At 50.3% G+C, this 19,110-nt stretch overlaps 1 long non-coding RNA gene across 1 annotated transcript; it reads right to left on the bottom strand.

Moving 5' to 3' along the window:
* Positions 1-1,186: 1,186 nt before the first annotated feature.
* Positions 1,187-10,242, bottom strand: LOC309646238. Its single transcript, XR_014255230.1, has 3 exons — positions 9,659-10,242; positions 9,348-9,532; positions 1,187-3,041 (listed from the first exon to the last, which is right to left on the bottom strand). It is a non-coding gene; the product is annotated as an uncharacterized lncRNA (long non-coding RNA).
* Between the last annotated feature and the right edge of the window lie 8,868 nt (positions 10,243-19,110).

Genomic DNA, 19,110 nt, shown 5'->3' with positions numbered 1-19,110 from the left:
TAAGCTACTGAGATCTAGAGGTTGTCATGGCATTTAGCAAATAACTTTCTAATAAATGAGATAACTTTTAAAGAATAAAGCAAATAACTTCTTTAAGATGAAAAAAAGTAGAATAACTTTAAGGATAATATAATTCAAAGGTTGTCTTTTTTTTTTTTTTTTTTTTTAGTTAATTTATTTTATTTTTTTTTGGCTGATTTGTGTCTTCGTTGCTGCACATGGGCTTTCTCTAGTTGCAGCGAGCAGGGGCTACTCTTCATTGCAGTGCACAGGCTTCTCATTGCGGTAGCTTCTCTTGTTGTGGAGCACAGGCTCTAGGCGCACGGGCTTCAGTAGTTGTGGCACGTGGGCTCAGTAGTTGTGGCTCGCGGGCTCTAGAGCGCAGGCTCAGTAGTTGTGGCGCACGGGCTTAGTTGCTCCGTGGCATGTGGGATCTTCCCGGACCAGGGCTCGAACCCGTGTCCCCCGCATTGGCAGGCGGATTCCTAACCACTGCGCCACCAGGGAAGCCCAAAGGTTGTCTTTTTTAAAAGGCTAATAATACTGAAAAACTTCTGTTATGATTAATCAAGGGAAAAAAGGAGTGGCAAAAATAAACATTAAGAATGAAAAACAGGACACATTACAGATTCGGCAGAGACAAAAGGTACTATTAAACACTTGATGTTAAGACATTTGAAAATTTCAAAGGAATGTGTGAATTCCTAGAAAAAAAAAAAAATCATTTACCAAAACAGACTCAAGAAGAGACAGAAAACCTGAATAGTCCTATATCATTGAAGACATTCAGTTGGTTGCTAAACATTTTCCCACAAAGAAAACAGCCCAAGGTCTGGTAGGTGAAAAGTTCTTGCAAATGTTTCAGGAACATTTATAATCTTAACCAACTTCCCCAGAGACTCGAAAAAGAAGGGGCACTCTCCACCTTATTAAATAAGATTAGTCTAACCTGATGACAGAACCACAGGGACAGTACAAAGGTGGAAAATTATAGACCAGTCTAACTTATTAACGTAGATGCAAAATCGTTAACAAATGTTGGGGAGCTGAATCCAGCAGGAAGGGAATGTTCATACATCACAGCCAAGGTAGGTTTGTGCCAGAGCTGCAGTATTGGGTTCATGTTAGGAAAATGCTTCATGTAATCCGCCACATAGATAAAATAAAGGAGAAAACCACACAATCATTTCAATAGATGTACATGAAGGATTTAATAAAATTCGACATCCGATGAGAAGTTTGAGAGTGTTACAAACGGACTCTGGAGCCAGGGTGCCTGGTCTTGAATGCTTAAGGAGCTCTAACCTTCAGGAGCTTCTTTAATCTCGCCGGGTTTCAGTTTCCTTATTTATAGAGATGAAGATAATAATAATAATAGTACTTTCCTCATAGGTGTGTTGTGAGGATTAAAATAATTTATGTATGTAAAGCATTTAGAACAATCCTTGCACGTGTTAATACATTTGTTATTACATTAGTGATTAAAAAAAACAAACAAAACTCTTACAAACTAGGAAAAGAAGTAAATAACCATAGCATCCATAAAGGCCATTTACAAAGACCTGCAGCAAACATCGTAACTGATGTTGAAATGTGGAAATCATTCTCTTTAAAATCAGAAGCGAGACAAAATGCCTACAGTCATCATTTATAGCTAACAGTGTACTGGGACTCCTCTCCAGTGCAAGAAAAACAAGTAAATATGTAGGAATTGGAAAGAAAGAAACAAAGCTATCATTACTTGCAGATGATATGATTGTCTATATACAAAATGCAGAGTAATCTACAAAATATACAAATTAATAAAAGAATTCAACAAGCGTTCTGGATAAAATAACCAAATACATTTGTATTTCTGTAAACAGCTCCACTCAATTAGAAAATGTAACTTTAAAAAGATATCATTTAGAATAGCAACAAGTAAAATACCTAGGAATAGAGCTAATAAAAGATGTATAATAGAGAAATTATAAAACCTTATTGAAAGAAAAAAAAGTTTTTTAACCATAGGCTTTTTTTTTAAATAAATTTATTTTATTTTTTATTTATTAATTTTAGCTGTGTTGGGTCTTTGTTGCTGCACGTGGGCTTTCTCTAGTTGCGGCGAGCAGGGGCTACTCTTCCTTGCGGTGTGCGGGCTTCTCATTGCGGTGGCTTCTCTTGTTGCGGAGCACGGGCTCTAGGCACGCAGGCTTCAGTAGTTGCAGCACGTGAGCTCAGTAGTTGTGGCTCGCAGGCTCTAGAGCGCAGGCTCAGTTGTTGTGGCAAACGGGCTTAGTTGCTCTGCTGAATGTGAGGTCTTCCTGGACCAGGGTTCAAACCCGTGTGCCCTGCACTGGCAGGCAGATTCTTTTTTTTTTTTTTAATCAGTCATCAATTTTATACACATCACTTTACACATGTCAATCCCAATCGCCCAATTCAGCACATCACCATCCTCACCCCACCGCAGTTTTCCCCCCTTGGTGTCCGTACGTTTGTTCTCTACATCTGTGTCTCAACTTCTGCCCTGCAACCCGCTTCATCTGTACCATTTTTCTAGGTTCCACATACATGCGTTAATATACGATATTTGTTTTTCTCTTTCTGACTTACTTCACTCTGTATGACAGTCTCTAGGTCCATCCACGTCTCTACAAATGACTCAATTTCGTTCCTTTTTATGGCTGAGTGATATTCCATTGTATATATGTACCACAACTTCTTTATCCATTCGTCTGTTGATGGGCATTTAGGTTGCTTCCATGACCTGGCTATTGTAAATAGTGTTGCAATGAACATTCGGGTGCATGTGTCTTTTTGAATTATGGTTTTCTCTGGGTATATGCCCAGTAGTGGGATTGCTGGGTCATATGGTAATTCTATTTTTAGTTTTTTAAGGAACCTCCATATTGTTCTCCATAGTGGCTGTATCAATTTACATTCCCACCAACAGTGCAAGAGGGTTCCCTTTTCTCCACACCCTCTCCAGCATTTGTTGTTTGTAGATTTTCTGATGATGGGCAGGCAGATTCTTAACCACTGGGCCACCAGGGAAGTCCCTTGAAAGAAATTTTAAGTGGCATAAGTAAATGGACAGACTACATCCCTGGATAGGAAGATAATACTACAAAGATATCAGTTCTCTCCAAATTCATCTATAGATTCAATACATTTTCAAAAAAAATTCCAACAGGGCTTTTCACATAAATTGACAAACTGACTCTAAAATTTATGTGGGTGAACAAAGAGTGAAAAAAAATGTCAGGGAATTCCTGAAGAAGAATAAAAAAGAAAGGAGGAAATTTGCCCTATCAGATATCAAGGCTCAGTATCACTGTAGTATTGATTACTAAAACAGCGTAGTTTGGATGTATCAGGAAACACACGGAGGACCAGGAGGAATAAACCCAGGCCTATTTGGAAACTTGATTTATGACACAGTGGGCACCATAAACCAACAGGAGGGGATGAACTATTTAATAAGTTGTTCTGGGACAATTGGTTATCCAAGTGAAATTGAATTCCTACCTTATTCGATACATGAAAATGAATTCCAGGTGTATTAAAAATTTATATATAAGTGGCAAAGCTATAAATCTTAGAACATGCTAGAATAGGAAAATATCTGTATTACTTTGAGGTAGGGAAGGATTTCCTGAGATGTCAAAAGCAAAGCCATAAAAGAAAAAAAGTTAATTTGACTGTATTAAAATTAAATATGTTTTACCAAAAGTCAATAAGCAACGTGACAGAATAAGCCACAGAATGGGCGAGAGATCTGCTGCCTGGTCATGTCGGTTACTGTCTGTGATTCGTGTCTCTAAAGACCCCTTCCAATCAATGAGAAAAGAAACATCTCGAGAGAAAAATGAGGAAAAGACACAAACAGACCTTTCCATGAACAGGTAATACAAATATTGGCTCAGAAACATATGGACAAATGTTCAGCCTCATTTGTAACCCTAACCTCTAAACCCTAATTTGTAACATTTAAACCATAATTGGATAATGGGTCACTTTATCAGATTCGTGAAAATTAACAGTCTGCCCAGATTCTGGTGAGACTGTGTACTCTCGCCAACGGCTAATAGGGGTGTGAATGGGAGAAAGCCATGACCTGAGCAGGCGGAATGTGGGAATTACATCGGTGAGGGTTCTCCGGAGAAACAGAACCAATAGGTTACATGTGAATGAATAGAAAGAGATTTACTGTGAGGGGCTGTGGAGACCGATCGATCCCACAGTCTGCAGGCTCCAGGCTGGAGGCCCAGGGAAGCCAGAGGTACTTCCGGTCCAGACCTGAGGCCCAGGAACTGGGACCCGGGGAGTCAACAGTGTCCGTCCTGGTGTGATTCCGAAGGCCCAGGAACCAGAATCATCCATTTCCAAGGGCAGAAGGTGGAGGTCCCAACTCAAGCAAACTCGCCCTGCCTCCGCCTCTCCGTTCCATTCAGACCCTCAGGGTTAGATGACGCCCACCCTCCCTGGTGAGGACCACCTTTACAGATTCCAGTGCTAATCTCTTCTGGAAACAACCTCACAGACACACCCATGTTTCACCAGCCATCTGGGCCTCCCTCATCCCAGCCAAGTTGACACATAAAATTGACCATCCCAGGAATGATACGCTTTGACCCAGCAATTCCACCCCTAGGCTATAGTCTAGACAAGAAACTTTTGTACGTGTGCCTTGGGGAAAAGATTTCACAGCAGCATTGTGACTGTTACAATAGCCACAAACTGGAAACAATGCAATATCCACCAGCAGTAGAATGGATAGAAAAAGAAAATGAAATAGAATAAAGTTTCAAAAACGAATAACAACTGCTTTAGTCATTAACGTGGATGTATCTCAAAAACAGTTTGATCGAAAGAAACAAATGACGTAAGCTACACACAGTGTGTGTCCATCCATTTACATCCGGGTCAACACCAGGCACAGTAAACATGCTGCTGTTTAAGGATGCACACACACAGTGGCACAACTATAAAGAGACTTGGGCGGTTAATTAACACAGGTGTCAGCTAGTACTTACTCCTGGAGGCAGAGCTGGCGAGAGGAAAAGGAAAAAATTGCAGCTCAGCTAAGGCGAGGCCTCAGGGAAACCACAGTGATCTATTTCTTAATTTGGGTAGGTAACATGGAATTTATGTTTTATCATTCTTTAAACCAGAAAAAAAATACTTTTTTGTACACTCTGGTATGTACATTTAACAAAATAAGTAAAAGTAATAAACTGTTGCACAAGGCGTTTGAACAGAATTCCTCTCTCTCCGACACACACCCCCCCCTCTCATTTCTGCCCTCCCCTCCCCCGACTCACCTTTACTGATCTTTATATGTAAAACATTGTACTCGAAAGAGTGCTGTTGAATGCATTAATTTAGGTCACAAACATTGCAGATTTATTCAGGTGAGTTGTATGTTTTCTGTTCCCAATTTTAAGGTGGGTGAGATGTCTCCCGTGTCTACCTCTTAAGCTACATTGCATTGCCTTTTACTTGCACATAATTTCCAAAGCACAGGAAAGGCCTTCTCACATCTGCACTGAGTCATAAAAGATAAGATAGGATCGTTGGGGACCGTCTACTGTGGTGAGAGAGGAAATGAAATAGAGGACAAGACAACGGTAACTTTGTTCCCCGGTAGGCACCAGGGGCGGGCACCAGTCCTAGCAGCCCAGGTGCGCTCGTCTCCGCCCTGCCCCCCAGCGCCCCTCCGCGCTGGGCCACGCCCACGCCTCCCTCTCTTTCCCCTCATTGGCTGTGAAAACACGGCCGCAGCCAACCAATGGCAATGACCAAGGGTGTCATCATGTGACTGGAGACACCCCACCTTTCGAGAGTCCTCGGAACCCCCTGCTGAGAATGGCGGGGTGGGGGGGGCTGGAAGACGGTACCCATAGGGGCTCAGAATGAGTGGCGGGCAGCGTGAGCTGTGGCTGCCAGAGCCCCCGCTTGGAAGGGCTCTCAGTTGGCTTAAGGCTCTGCTCTTGCCATCCTGAAATTCTTAATTTTTAAACAAGGGGCTTCCCGTTTTCATTTTGCACGGGACCCGCAAATATGTCACCGGTCCTGGGTGAGGGTAGGGACACCACTGAGCATTAGTTCCCAAATTGCAGTGCATGTCAGAATTACTCTGGGGGCTTAGCAGTAGTATTACCACTGATGATAATGTGATGGATGGCTGTTGTAATGATGTATAGCCAGGAGGGCAGCAGCGGTGGGGACTTTCTCAGATAGGAAAGTGACCCTCTGCCTTGTTGGGTTAGAGGGCCGTGGCCTGGGCATCCTGGAGCAGGAACTGACCCAACTTTGGGTGGCACAGGCCGGAGAAGCCACGGGGCTGACCAAGCGGGTACTGGCCGTGGTCTCTGCAGAGAGGCTGGCGCAGCCGCTCTGGGCCAGGGAGGGGCTGTAGGGCCAGCGGGTGGTGCTGCGGGAGAGGTCAGGCGGCCTGGAGAGGGGCCCCTGAGGCTGCTCTGCCCACGGCTGGACCGGGCCCAGGCATCAGGCTCCCACCTAGAGTGTCCTGTTGGGTCCCTGGCCACCAGCCTCTGGGAGACGCTCCAGCCCCTGGGGAGAGAAGTGTGGGAGGCCCAGAAGGCCGGCTGGAGCAAGACTGGGTGTCATGGTCCAGCGAACCTCAGAGGCAGAGAGGCCCTGGCCACAGGGGCGGCTCTCCCAGGCTCTGCAGCTGCAATGACAGGAGCCAGGGAGCTGGGGTGGGGGACGAAAGTGTGGCAGCTCTGAGCGGTGGCCCCAGGGCACAGCAGGTGGCAGACACCTGGTGAGAACAAACTGCACTGAGTTGAAGGCAGCCCCTGCCCACTGGGGGACCTCAGGCACCTCACCTAACCATCCTGGGTCTTGGACTTTCCTCAAATGGCCAGTACTGCGGTCCTGCCTGCCTCTGGGGTCATGAGCGTGAATGCACTTTGAACGCTGCTAATCCGAGGTCAGGTTATTACCGGCTCCCGATGGGCCCCCTTCACTCCTGCTGGTGGCAGCTGAGGGCAGCAGGCCCCGGCAGGAGGGGGGCTCACGGGACAGAGGAGGACAGAGGTCTGGCTCACCTACTCCCCTGTGGAGGCGGGCAGGGAGGGAGGGTGTCCCTTCCACTCACCTGCAGCCTGAGGGCCAGCCCGTCTGAGGCCCGGCCTCCAGCCCATGGAGATTGTCTGGTGTGACGTCCTCTGGGGTCAGACAAGGGCCAGAGAGGGAAAGCATGTTGCCCAGAGCCTCACAGCGAGTGAGGGCAGAGCTGAGCTTAAATTCTAACTCCCAGTTTAGTGTTCTTTCCACTCTCCCCCCAGGGAGGGCCTTTCCTGGGACTGAGGCTGCAGACTCCTGGGGCTCCGCACCCCGAGAAGCTCTGGGTGTCCCGCAGGTGCCGTCCTGTCCCAGCACCATCGTTTACCAGTTGTGTGGCCTTGAGAAAGTTACTCAGTATCCCTCAGCCCAGTCCTCTGTTGGTGCCATGGAGGTGATCACAGACCCTCCCCCAGACCCCCCATCCGTGCTCGCACCCAGAGGGAGGCCAGGGTGGCCAGCTTGCCAAAACCAGCGAGGAGTGGCTGGAGCAGGTGGGAGAGGCAGGCAGTGGAGTCCAGCCCTGTGGGGGCCAGGAGCCCCGCCCAACCCAGAGTGCATGGGCGGGGTGGGTGGCGCACTGGGGAAGCCCTGGCCCCCTCCTGAGTCCTGGGACCCAGCGGCCTGCCATCCCAGACCTGACCACCAGGTGGCGCCGCAGGCTTTGCAGCCGGGCTGGACACGTGGCTGTGAGAACTCGTCCTTCAGGAAAAGGGGCTGCGTGGGGGCAGGGGAGGGGGATGGAGGGTGGCCTCAGCCACCACCAGCAGGTTCTCCCTCCCACTCCGATCTCCCCCGGGCCCTTCTGGGAGAACTCCGTGCTGGACCAGGAGCCCTGTCCCTGGCCTGGTGGAGGGGTGTCTCCTTCCCCAGCCACCTCCCCTCCCCCCTCCCCGCTCCCCCCTCCCCCTCCCCCCTCCCATGGTCCTCAGCCTGGGGTCTTCTGGCGTCAGGGCTCGGTCCTGGGTATCACTTAGAGGGGCTTCAGAGGGGAGGTCGGGAGGCAGGTCCTTGGGGGTCTGGGTGACCCGCATGGCCTGTGGCTAGGGACAGTGGGCAGGGCCAGCGAGACCCAGCCCAATGCCACCTTCTCTCTCGTGCTGCCGTCTGGGCCTGCTTAGGTGTCCTCGGCACATTCCCTCCAGGACACAGGAGGAGAGGCCCACACGCAGACCCCCTTTCCTCCTGGGCCCAGAGCCTGGGGTCTCCCTGAGGGTCAGGGGGTGGTGCCAGGGGCGTGGCCAGAGTGGAGCCCCCCAGGGCCTGGCTCAGATGGCCTGGACAGGACTGCAGACTGGCCCATCAAGAACAGGGAGTGGCCACGGCCAAGGGCGAGCGGACAGGGCGGCGGCAGGGGAAGCCAAGGCTGGGCCCAGCCGGAGGCTCAGATGAGACACCCTCCCCGGGCTGTGGGAGCCCTTTCCATCCAGCCAAGCCCACCTCGGCCAGGGAGGCGGTGGGCAGGAGGTGGGGAGACAGGGCGCAGCCTCAGCTGCTGGCAGCTCTGCTGTGCTCGCTCCCGCCACATGGTGTCCTGGGTGAGCTGCCCGCGATGTGGCCAGCGGGCGGGCACAGGCCCTGGGAGGGTGGCCCTGGCAGGGACAGGCGCTTCTTCTCAGCACATCGCTGGCCGGAAACCACGCGGAGGGTCCCTTCCAACAGAGCGAGCTTCTCGTCCACCTTGGGCTTCGGCCTGCCGACTCCAGCCTCCCCTGGGCGGTGTCCTCCCCTGCCCCGCACAGCCCCAGACCTACAGCCAGTGTGGAGCCCTGCCAGCTTGCACCCCACCTCTGGCCATCCTCTGCGGGGCTCTCCTTTCTGTGCGGACGCCCCTGCCCTGTCCCTCCGCCCCTCACCCCCTCCTCCAGGCTTGGGGGCCCGTGGACAACCTCCCAGCTCAGGGCTGGCCGTGGAGGGGATGCGTGAGTGTCAGCTGGACGGGAGCCCACCCTGCCCCACCCCCTGGAGCTGTGTCCCTGCTCAGGCAGCGGCTGGGGGTAGTTCTCCCGTCCACAGGGCAGTGGACTCGGGGAGCTGAGTGCCACCATCACCCACCATCCTGCCCCACCTCTGCAGCAGTCCCAGCCAGGACAGCCCACTCCTCATCCCAGAGCTGGGATAAACGTGTGTGCTTGCACCGGGCCGAGCAGGAGTTGGCAGAACTGGCGGGGGCAGGGCTGCAGCGGGGGAAGCAGCGGGCCCGGAGGACAGGCAAGTCCCTCCCTCTGCTCCTGAGCGTGCTGGGGAGGGAGACCCCGTTCTGCTGAGCTTACCGTTTTCAAACTCCTTCTTGAGAAGTTGGCTTTTTGTGTTTTTTTTTTAATGATTAGGGAGTTGGTCCATGTTGGCACATCCTTGCAGCATCACAGGCACTGTCAAACTCCCCATCAGCCCCTGGGGCGGGGGCCTGCCCGGGCCCCTCTGCTCCTTCGCTGGTGGGACAGTGCTGGCCTCCCCCCTGCAGTGGGAGAAGCCGGCTCATTCCTGCCACCAGAGGGCAGGGGCCATTCAGGCCATATTACGGAGAGCCGAGGGAGGGCGGGAAGTGGGTTTGGCCCACGGAGGTGGGCTGAGGAGCTCTCACCTGTTCCAGGTAAGAGAGGTGTGGCTTTGTCATTTGCTGGAGGCTGCAGCTAGTGGACCCACCCGTCCCCCAGGCCTGACCCCACCCCCGGGGGGGCTGCCGCCCAGGAGCCTCCTCTTCCAGAGCCAGGCGAGGCTGCCTGGCCTCACCTGGAGGCCAGGCCCAGGGTGTGGGCTCCGGACTCCCAGGAAGAGTGCACTGCGCACGCGCACGGACTTCCCCGCCCCCAGGCCTGAGGAGGCTCACGGGGTGGGGCTGGCGCGGCAGCCTGGCCCTGGCACCAGCTCACCCCCGCCTGCGTCAGGGAAGCTGTCCGTGCTTGCTCCCAGCTTCCCAAGCGGTGGGACGCGGCTCCCAGCCAGCCTCCCCACGCCGCCGGGCAGCTCACACCCTGTCACCTGCGTGCTCCCCAGCCCTCCTCCGTGCGGTCCCGGTGGGTGGTGGGCCCGGGCACCGGAGGGGGGAGCCCAGGCAGTGGGCTGCAGGGAGATGAGTCCGCAGGCAGACGAACCCTCCTGTAACGCGGCACGGTTCTGCCCGCCTTGCAGCCGAGCCCTCCCCGCAGCTGGGGCTGAGCACCGAAAGGGGCCAAGCGTGGGCTCACCTGGACTGACCGGCGAGCAGGTCCTGGGGAGGCCTCCGAGCCGGGGCGGGACAGATTCTGGTAACCGTGTGCGCGCAGATGGGCATGTCTGGCCCTGGCTTCCGGGCAGAGAATCGTGGCTGCCAGGCCCCTGCTCCGGCAAGGGGCCGCACCCACCTCCCCGCGCTGTCCTGTCTCCCTGGGCTGCCTTTGTGAGAAGGCACAGACCTGCCTGCGGGCCCCAGTCCGTCCTTTCCCTCCATCTGCGTCTGTCCCCCTTGAGGACTTTGAGCCATTGACGTGTGTTTTACACACAGTCAAATGCACAGACCTCAGTCGTGAAGAGCTTTGATAAACGTCCACAGATCAAGATACAGCGCATCGCAGCTCCCTGGGTAGTAACCTGCGGGCAGGGCCCGTGTCCCTCGGCACCTGGCTCCAGGTCCCACTTTGTGTGTTGCACGCCTTTTCTCCACTGACTTGATTTCCTGGACGCAGGGCTTCTCCTCTCTCGCTAGTGCAAGGGCCCCTGGGTGCCCTGGTTGTGTCCAGACCGCCCTGGGCTTGGTCACTGAGCTCACAGGGTCCAGGCTGAGTCCACTTGCTGGGGCTCTGAGCTCTCCCCTTGTCCTGGTGTGGTGCCCACCCGGGGCCCCCGGGACCCAGGAAGGTGGGAGCTGGGGATGGATGCTCTGCCCCTCGGGTGTTGACAGCTGAGCCCTGAGTTTGAACACTGCCCGGGAGGCCAGTATCCCTACCCCCTGCCTGGGGAGGGGCAGTTGGGCTCAGCCCCCAGTGTTAGTAGCCGCCTGCCCCAGGCCTTGACCTGGCCCACCTGTAGCCACAAGAGCTTTGGCCACAGCGCCGGGCCCTGCATCTCGTTCTGTGTGATGGCCTGTAACAAATGAGAGGTTATAAAGAAAAGACTTCAACCTTTCGGGTCACCAAAATTTTCTTTTCAAATAACAGCATTTGAAGCCCTAATACCTAAAGCAGATAAAAGTGGAGCCACTCAGACAGAGTGGGCATGGAGGGCCCAGATCCCACCCTCCAGGAACAGCCCTCCTCCTTCCCCAGCTCCACGGGCCCCAGGGAGATCCTTGGGTTCCGTGACTCACAATTTGAGTGCCTGGTGCTGGGCCTGCTCCAGAGAGAGGAGCATGGGTCACGTCATCCTGAGACACCCCCTTACTGTGAGGGGCGCAGGGCCATCTTCTAGCCGGAGAGACCGGAGGAAGTGACCGGCCACCGAGTCAGCACTTCTGTGTGTCCCGCGTCCTGATCCCGCAACCTCACGTATTTCTCAGGACCGTCTCACGAGGGGTGTCCCTGCCCATTTTACAGATGAGGAGGGGCTCTGCCAGGACGCACAGCTGCCCTCCAGGGGGCCGGGTCAAAGTAAGGACGGGCAGGGTGGGAGGGTGCCCCTCAATGGGCGCCTCTCCTGAGCTGGGAGGTTCCGGTCACCCGACAGCCACCTGCAGACGTGCCAGGCATGAGGTGGGGGGGCGTGTCCTGTCACCACGAGGCACGACTGTGCCCTCCCATCCTCAGGACAGCAGGGGCGGGCGATTAGCCGCTGTGGGACCTCCTGTGCCAGGCTGGCCTGAGGGTGGCCACGGACATCGTGAGGGCAGGCGGGAAGCGCAGGGCTGGATTCCTGAGCCCAGCTGCCCACCGGGCAGCACGAGGCAGAGGAGAGGGGCTCTCAGGCCTCCCCAGGGAAGGCTGCTCCCCTTTGGGGTGGGAGCTGGGAGGGCAGGGGCCAGTCCGGGACTCACACCCTTCCTGGGCCCGTCACTAATGCGTGTGGAGTGAAGTGGTGGAGGGAGGATTTGGGGCCGCCTGTGTCCCCAGAGCTCCCCGGGGCCTGAGGTCCAGGGGGCCTTTTCTCTGTCCGTTTCTGTCCCTCCCTTGCCCCAGGTAGGGGACCTGCTGGGAGCAGAGCTGGCAGGAAGGGGAGCCAGCTGGGGCTGGACGCCTCACCTTACAGCCTAGAGCTGCCCTGGGAGTGGGGAGCTGGGGGTGAGGAGAGGAGTGCCTGCACAGAGCCTGGTGAGGGCGGAGGAGGGTGGAGGAGGGAGGGGAAGAGGGAGGGAGGAGGGAGGGGAGGAGGGAGGGGAGGAGGGAGGAGGGAGGGGAGGAGGGGAGGAGGGAGGGGAGGAGGGGAGGAGGGAGGAGGGAGGGGAGGCACATTTTACTGTTTCCTGGGCCCACACCTCACTCTCCTCACCAAATACTCTCAGTGTCTGTGTCTTGAAAATCTGTTAATAACACACCTGCCTGTAGAGCACGGGTGTCAAACACTGCGTAGGAGAAAAGGAATGTCAAAATATCGCAATAATTTTTATACTGGTTACATGTTGAAATGATAATATTTTGGATATATTGTGTTAAATAAAATATGTTATTAAATTTAATTTCACCTGTTTCTTTTTACTTCTTTTTTTTAAATTAATTAATTTATTTTTGGCTGCGTTGGGTCTTTGTTGCTGCATGCGGGCTTTCTCTAGTTGCGGCGGGCGGGGGCTACTCTTCGCTGAGGTGCACGGGCTTCTCGCTGCGGTGGCTTCTCTTGTTGCGGAGCACGGACTGTAGGTGCGCGGGCTTCAGTAGTTGTGGCAGGCGGGCTCTAGAGCGCAGGCTCAGTAGTTGTGGCGCACAGGCTTAGTTGCTCCGCGGCATGTGAGATCTTCCCGGACCAGGGCTCGAACCCGTGTTCCCTGCATTGGCAGGCGGATTCTTAACGACTGCGCCACCAGGGAAGTCCCTCTTTTTACTTCTTTAAATGCAATTGCTGGAAGATTTAAATTGCGCGTGTGGATCTCATTACGCTTGTTGGACAGTCGTGATCGCAAGGCGTCTCTCGGTGACCGGCACACTGTGGAGGCCCAGGCCCCGTCCAGCCCGCAGCCTGCCCTGCCCTCTTCCGGGGCCTGTGGTGGGGTTGACCGTTGTACTAGGCTGTCGGCACTGCTGAAGAGATGGCCCAGGGAAGGCACCTGCCTGCCCAAGGCACCAGCTGAGCCCCAATCAGGAAGCCAGCGGACGTGACCCGGAGGTCGGAACCAGCAGGAAGGGCCTCGGCTGTGTGCAGGTGCTCTGTTTGCACCATTTAATCCTCGTGGCAGACATACAGGTGGATAATATTATCTCCGTCTTATGTCCAAGGAGCCCAGGGCTCCGAGAGGTTAGTGAGCTCAGCCTGGGTCACAAGGCTGCTGAGTGGCAGAGCCATGATTCAAATAAAATTTATGGGACTTCAAAACCTGTACTCTTAACCCCCAGCTTGTCCCATGGGGTGGTTTCTGAGTCCTGGAGGGTGGAGTGCGGCTTGGGAATTCCGTCCACGAGGAGGGGACGGAGGAGCTTCTGAGGCCCACGTGAGGGTGTAGGCAGGGCTGATGTTCTCGGAAGGTGTCCTGGGTCCCTCTGCGGGTCTGGGCCTTGACGGCGGGAAGGCTGACCGGCCTCACCAAGGCCGCCCAGCGGCACGTCTCAGGGCTGGACTCGGGGCCAGACTCTTGTGCTGTGGCCTTTCTGCTATCCAGGCGCTGACCACTTTGCACTGGGCTGGTGAAGCCCAGATACAGCCAGGCGCCTGGTCCAAAACAGAGCCCTGGGGCTGCGGGTTCCAAGGCCCCAGGCTCTGAGGAGGATGAGGAAGCCGGAGACCATGTTACTGGCACTCACTGTGTAATTAATGACTTTGTGGAGGCAAAGGAGCCGTTTATGGCCTCTGCCAGCGTGGCCAGGCTGAGAGCTGCGTGTTCCCGCCCTGCAGGGGCAGGTGGCCGTGGTCACCACTGGGACCGTGCTGCTCTGTGGCTTCAGCCTTCCTGGTCCCTCCTCTCGGGGCCTGGGGGTCCCCACAGGGCCTAACGCATCACTGCCCTCTGCTGTGGGAGCCGGGGTCTGCGTGGCGTGGGGCGGCCCCGACCATCACCCGCTCCCTGTGCACCCTCGCTCGCTCGCTCCAGGCCCAGGGCATCCCTGCTGTGTTCACAGGTCCGTCCTCAGAGCCTTTGTGAGGGAACTTCCTGCCTCAGCCTGGAACACAAGCCCTCAGAGTCCTGCTCAACTCCTGCGTGGGACGCCCGGTCCGAGCACTGCAGGTGGCTTCCTGGATGCACCAGCTCCCGTGGTTTGTGCTGTGCCATGCCCTGCCCTTGCTCTCTCTCTGGCCTCAGTTTCCTCACCCATAAAATGGGGTGACACCACCCACCCCACAGACCTAGGAGGGTTAAATCCATTTTGCCAGGTTGAACGCCTGGCAAAACAGATGCTCTCCAAGCCTGCCTGTCTTCAAGGCCCAGCTCAACCCGTCTCCCCCAAGAAGACTCTCCTGTGTCCGCTCATCCTGTCATCAGAGGCAGGCTGAGCCCAGGAAGGGGGTCACGCCCACCACGGAGCCCCCTCTGCTCCAGGACTGATTTTGGCAACACTCACTTTATTTTTTTTATTATTTTTTTAAAATTTTATTTATTTATTTATTTTTTATACAGCAGGTTCTTATTAGTTATCTATTTTATACACATCAGTGTAGACACATCAATCCCAATCTCCCGGTTCATCCCACCACCACCACCCCACCCCCTGCTTTCCCCCCTTGGTGTCCATATGTTTGTTCTCTACATCTGTGTCTCTGTTTCTCCCTTGCAAACCGGTTCATCTGTACCATTTTTCTAGATGTCACATATATGCGTTAATATACGATATTTGTTTTTCTCTTTCTGACTTACTTCACTCTGTATGACAGTCTCTAGGTCCATCCACGTCTCTACAAATGACCCAATTTCGTTCCTTTTTATGGCTGAGTAATATTCCATTGTATATATGTACCACAACTTCTTTATCCATTCCTCTGTCGATGGGCATTTAGGTTGCTTCCATGACCTGGCTATTGTAAATAGTGCTGCAATGAACATTGGGGTGCATGTGTCTTTTTGAATTATGGTTTTCTCTGGGTATATGCCCAGTAGTGGGATTGCTGGGTCATATGGTAATTCTATTTCTAGTTTTTTAAAAAACCTCCATAATGTTCTCCATAGTGGCTGTATCAGTTTACATTCCCACCAACAGTGTAAGAGGGTTCCCTTTTCTCCACACCCTCTCCAGCATTTGTTGTTTGTAGATTTTCTGATGAGTCCCATTCTAACTGGTGTGAGGTGATACCCCATGGCAGTTTTGATTTGCATTTCTCTACTAATTAGTGATGTTGAGCAGCTTTTCATGCACCTCTTGGCCATCTGTATGTCTTCTTTGGAGAAGTGTCTATTTAGGTCTTCTGCCCATTTTTGGATTGGGTTGTTTGTTTTTTTAATACTGAGCTGCATGAGCTGTTTATATATTTGGGAGATTAATCCTCTGTCAGTTGATTCGTTTGCAAATATTTTCTCCCATGCTGAGGGTTGTCTTTTCATCTTGTTTATGGTTTCCTTTGCTGTGCAAAAGCTTTTAAGTTTCATTAGGTCCCATTTGTTTATTTTTGTTTTTATTTCCATCACTCTGGGAGGTGGGTCAAAAAGGATCTTGCTGTGATTTATGTCAAAGAGTATTCTTCTATGTTTTCCTCTAAGAGTTTTATAATGTCTGGTCTTACATTTAGGTCTTTAACCCATTTTGAGTTTATTTTTGTGTATGGTGTTAGGGAGTGTTCTAATTTCCCAGCACAACTATTGAACAGACTGTCTTTTCTCCATTGTATATCCTTTCCTTCTTTGTCATAGATTAGTTGACCATGGGTGCGTGGGTTTACCTCTGGGCTTTCTATCTTGTTCCATTGATCTATTTCTGTTTTTGTGCCAGTACCATATTGTCTTGATTACTGTAGCTTTGCGGTATAGTTTGAAGTCAGGGAGTCTGATTCCTCCAGCTCCGTTTTTTTCCCTCAAGCTTGCTTTGGCTATTCGGGGTCGTTTGTGTCTCCATACAAATCTTAAGAGTTTTTGTTCCAGTTCTGTAAAATATGCCATTGGTAATTTGATAGGGATTGCATTGAATCTGTAGATTGCTTTGGGTAGTATAGTCATTTTCACAATATTGATTATTCCAATCTGAGAACATGATATATCTCTCCATCTGTTTGTGTCATCTTTGATTTCTTTCATCAGTGTCTTATAGTTTTCTGAGTACAGGTCTTTTATCTCCTTATTTAGGTTTATTCCTAGGTATTTTATTCTTTTTGTTGCAATGGGGAATGGGTTTGTTTCCTTAATTTCTCTCTCTGATCTTTCGTTGTTAGTGTATAGGAATGCAAGAGATTTCTGTGCATTAATTTTGTATCCTGCAACTTTACCAAATTCATTGATGAGTTCTAGTAGTTTTCTGGTGACATCTTTAGGATTCTCTATGTATGGTATCATGTCATTTGCAAACAGTGACAGTTTTACTTCCTCTTTTCCAATTTGGATTCCTTTTATTTCTTTTTCTTCTCTGATTACCGTGGCTAGGACTTCCAAAACTATGTTGAATAATAGTGGCGAGAGTGGACATCCTTGTCTTGTTCCTGATCTTAAAGGAATGCTTTCAGTTTTTCACCATTGAGAATGATGTTTGCTGTGGGTTTGTTGTATATGGCCTTTATTATGTTGAGGTAGGTTCCCTCTATGCCCACTTTCTGGAGAGTTTTTATTATAAATGGGTGTTGAATTTTGTCAAAAGCTTTTTCTGCATCTATTGAGATGATCATATGGTTTTTATTCTTCAATTTGTTAATATGGTGTACCACATTGATTGATTTGCTTATATTGAAGAATCCTTGCATCCCTGGGATAAATCCCACTTGATCATGGTGTGTGATCCTTTTAATGTGTTGTTGGATTCTGATTGCTAGTATTTTGTTGAGGATTTTTGCATCTATGTTCATCAGTGATACTGGTCTGTAATTTTCTTTTTTAGTAGTATCTTTGTCTGGTTTTGGTATCAGGGTGATGGTGGCCTCATAGAGTGAGTTTGGGAGTGTTCCTTCCTCTGCAAATTTTTGGAAGAGTTTAAGAAGGAAGTGTGTTAGCTCTTCTCTAAATCTTTGATAGAATTCAGCTGTGAAGCCATCTGGTTCTGGACTTTTGTTTGTTGGAAGATTTTTAATCACAGTTTCAATTTCATTACTTGTGATTGGTCTGCTCATATTTTATTTCTTCCTGGTTCAGTCTTGGAAGGTTATACCTTCCTAAGAATTTGTCCATTTCTTCCAGGTTGTCCATTTTATTGGCTTAGAGTTGCTTGTAGCAGTCTCTTAGGATGCTTTGTATTTCTGCGGTGTCTGTTGTAACTTCTCCTTTTTCATTTCTGATTTTATTGATTTGAGTCCTCTCCCTCTTTTTTTGATGAGTCTGGCTAAGGGTTTATCAATTTTGTTTATCTTCTCAAAGAACCAGCTTTTAGTTTTATTGATCTTAGCTATTGTTTTCTTTGTTTCTATTTCATTTATTTCTGTTCTGATCTTTATGATTTCTTTCCTTCTACTAACTTTGGGTTTTGTTTGTTCTTCTTTCTCTAGTTCCTTTAGGTGTGAGGTTAGATTGTTTATTTGAGATTTTTCTTGTTTCTTGAGGTAGGATTGTATTGCTATAAACTTCCCTCTTAGAACTGCTTTTGCTGCATCCCATAAGTTTTGGATCATTGTGTTTTTGTTGTCATTTGTCACTAGGTATTTTTTGATTTCCTCTTTCAGGGATCTCTTGGTTATTTAGTAATGTATTGTTTAGCTTCCATGTGTTTGCGTTTTTTATGCTTTTTTCCCCTGTAATTTATTTCTAATCTCATAGCGTTGTGGTTGGAAAAGATGCTTGATATGATTTCAATTTTCTTAAATTTACTGAGGCTTGATTTGTGACCCAAGATGTGATCTATACTGGAGAATGTTCCATGCGCACTTGAGAAGAAAGTGTAATCTGCCGTTTTTGGATGGAATGTCCTATAAATATCAATTAAGTCTATCTGGTCTATTGTGTCATTTAAAGTTTGTGTTTCCTTATTAATTTTCTGTCTGGATGATCTGTCCATTGGTGTAAGTGAGGTGTTAAAGTCTCCCACTATTTTTGTGTTACTGTCGATTTCCTCTTTTATAGCTGTTAGCATTTGCCTTATGTATTGAGGTGCTCCTATGTTGGGTGCATATATATTTATAATTGTTATATCTCCATCTTGGATTGATCCCTTGATCATTACGTAGTGACCTTCCTTATCTCTTGTAACATTCCTTATTTTAAAATCTATTTTATCTGATATGAGTATTGCTACTCCAGCTTTCTTTTGATTTCCATTTGCATGGAATATCTTTCTCCATCCCCTCACTTTCAGCCTCTTTGTGTCCCTCGGTCTGAAGTGGGTCTCTTGTAGACAACATATATATGGGTGTTGTTTTTGTATCCATTCAGCGAGCCTGTGACTTTTAGTTGGAGCATTTAATCCATTCACATTTAAGGTAATTATTGATATGTATTTTCTTATTACCATTTTCTTAATTGTTTTGGGTTTGCTTTTGTAGGTCCTTTTCTTCTCTTGTGCTTCCCACTGAGAGAAGTTCCTTTAGCATTTGTCGTAGAGCTGGTTTGATGGTGCTGAATTCTCTTAGCTTTCGCTTGTCTGTAAAGCTTTTGATTTCTCCATCGAATCTGAATGAGATCCTTGCTGGGTAGAGTAATCTTGGTTGTAGGTTCTTCCCTTTCATCACTTTAAGTATATTGTGCCACTCCCTTCTGGCTTGTAGAGTTTCTGCTGAGAAGTCGGTTGTTAACCTTATGGGAGTTCCCTTGTATGTTATTTGTCATTTTTCCCTTGTTGCTTTTAATAATTTTTCTTTGTCTTTGATTTTTGTCAGTTTGATTACTATGTGTCTCGGCGTGTTTCTCCTTGGGTTTATCCT

This window comes from Balaenoptera physalus (genome assembly GCF_965194825.1).
Source record: "Balaenoptera physalus genome assembly, chromosome: 1".
Taxonomy (NCBI): Eukaryota; Metazoa; Chordata; class Mammalia; order Artiodactyla; family Balaenopteridae; genus Balaenoptera; species Balaenoptera physalus.
This window is presented reverse-complemented; position numbering and strand designations above follow the sequence as displayed.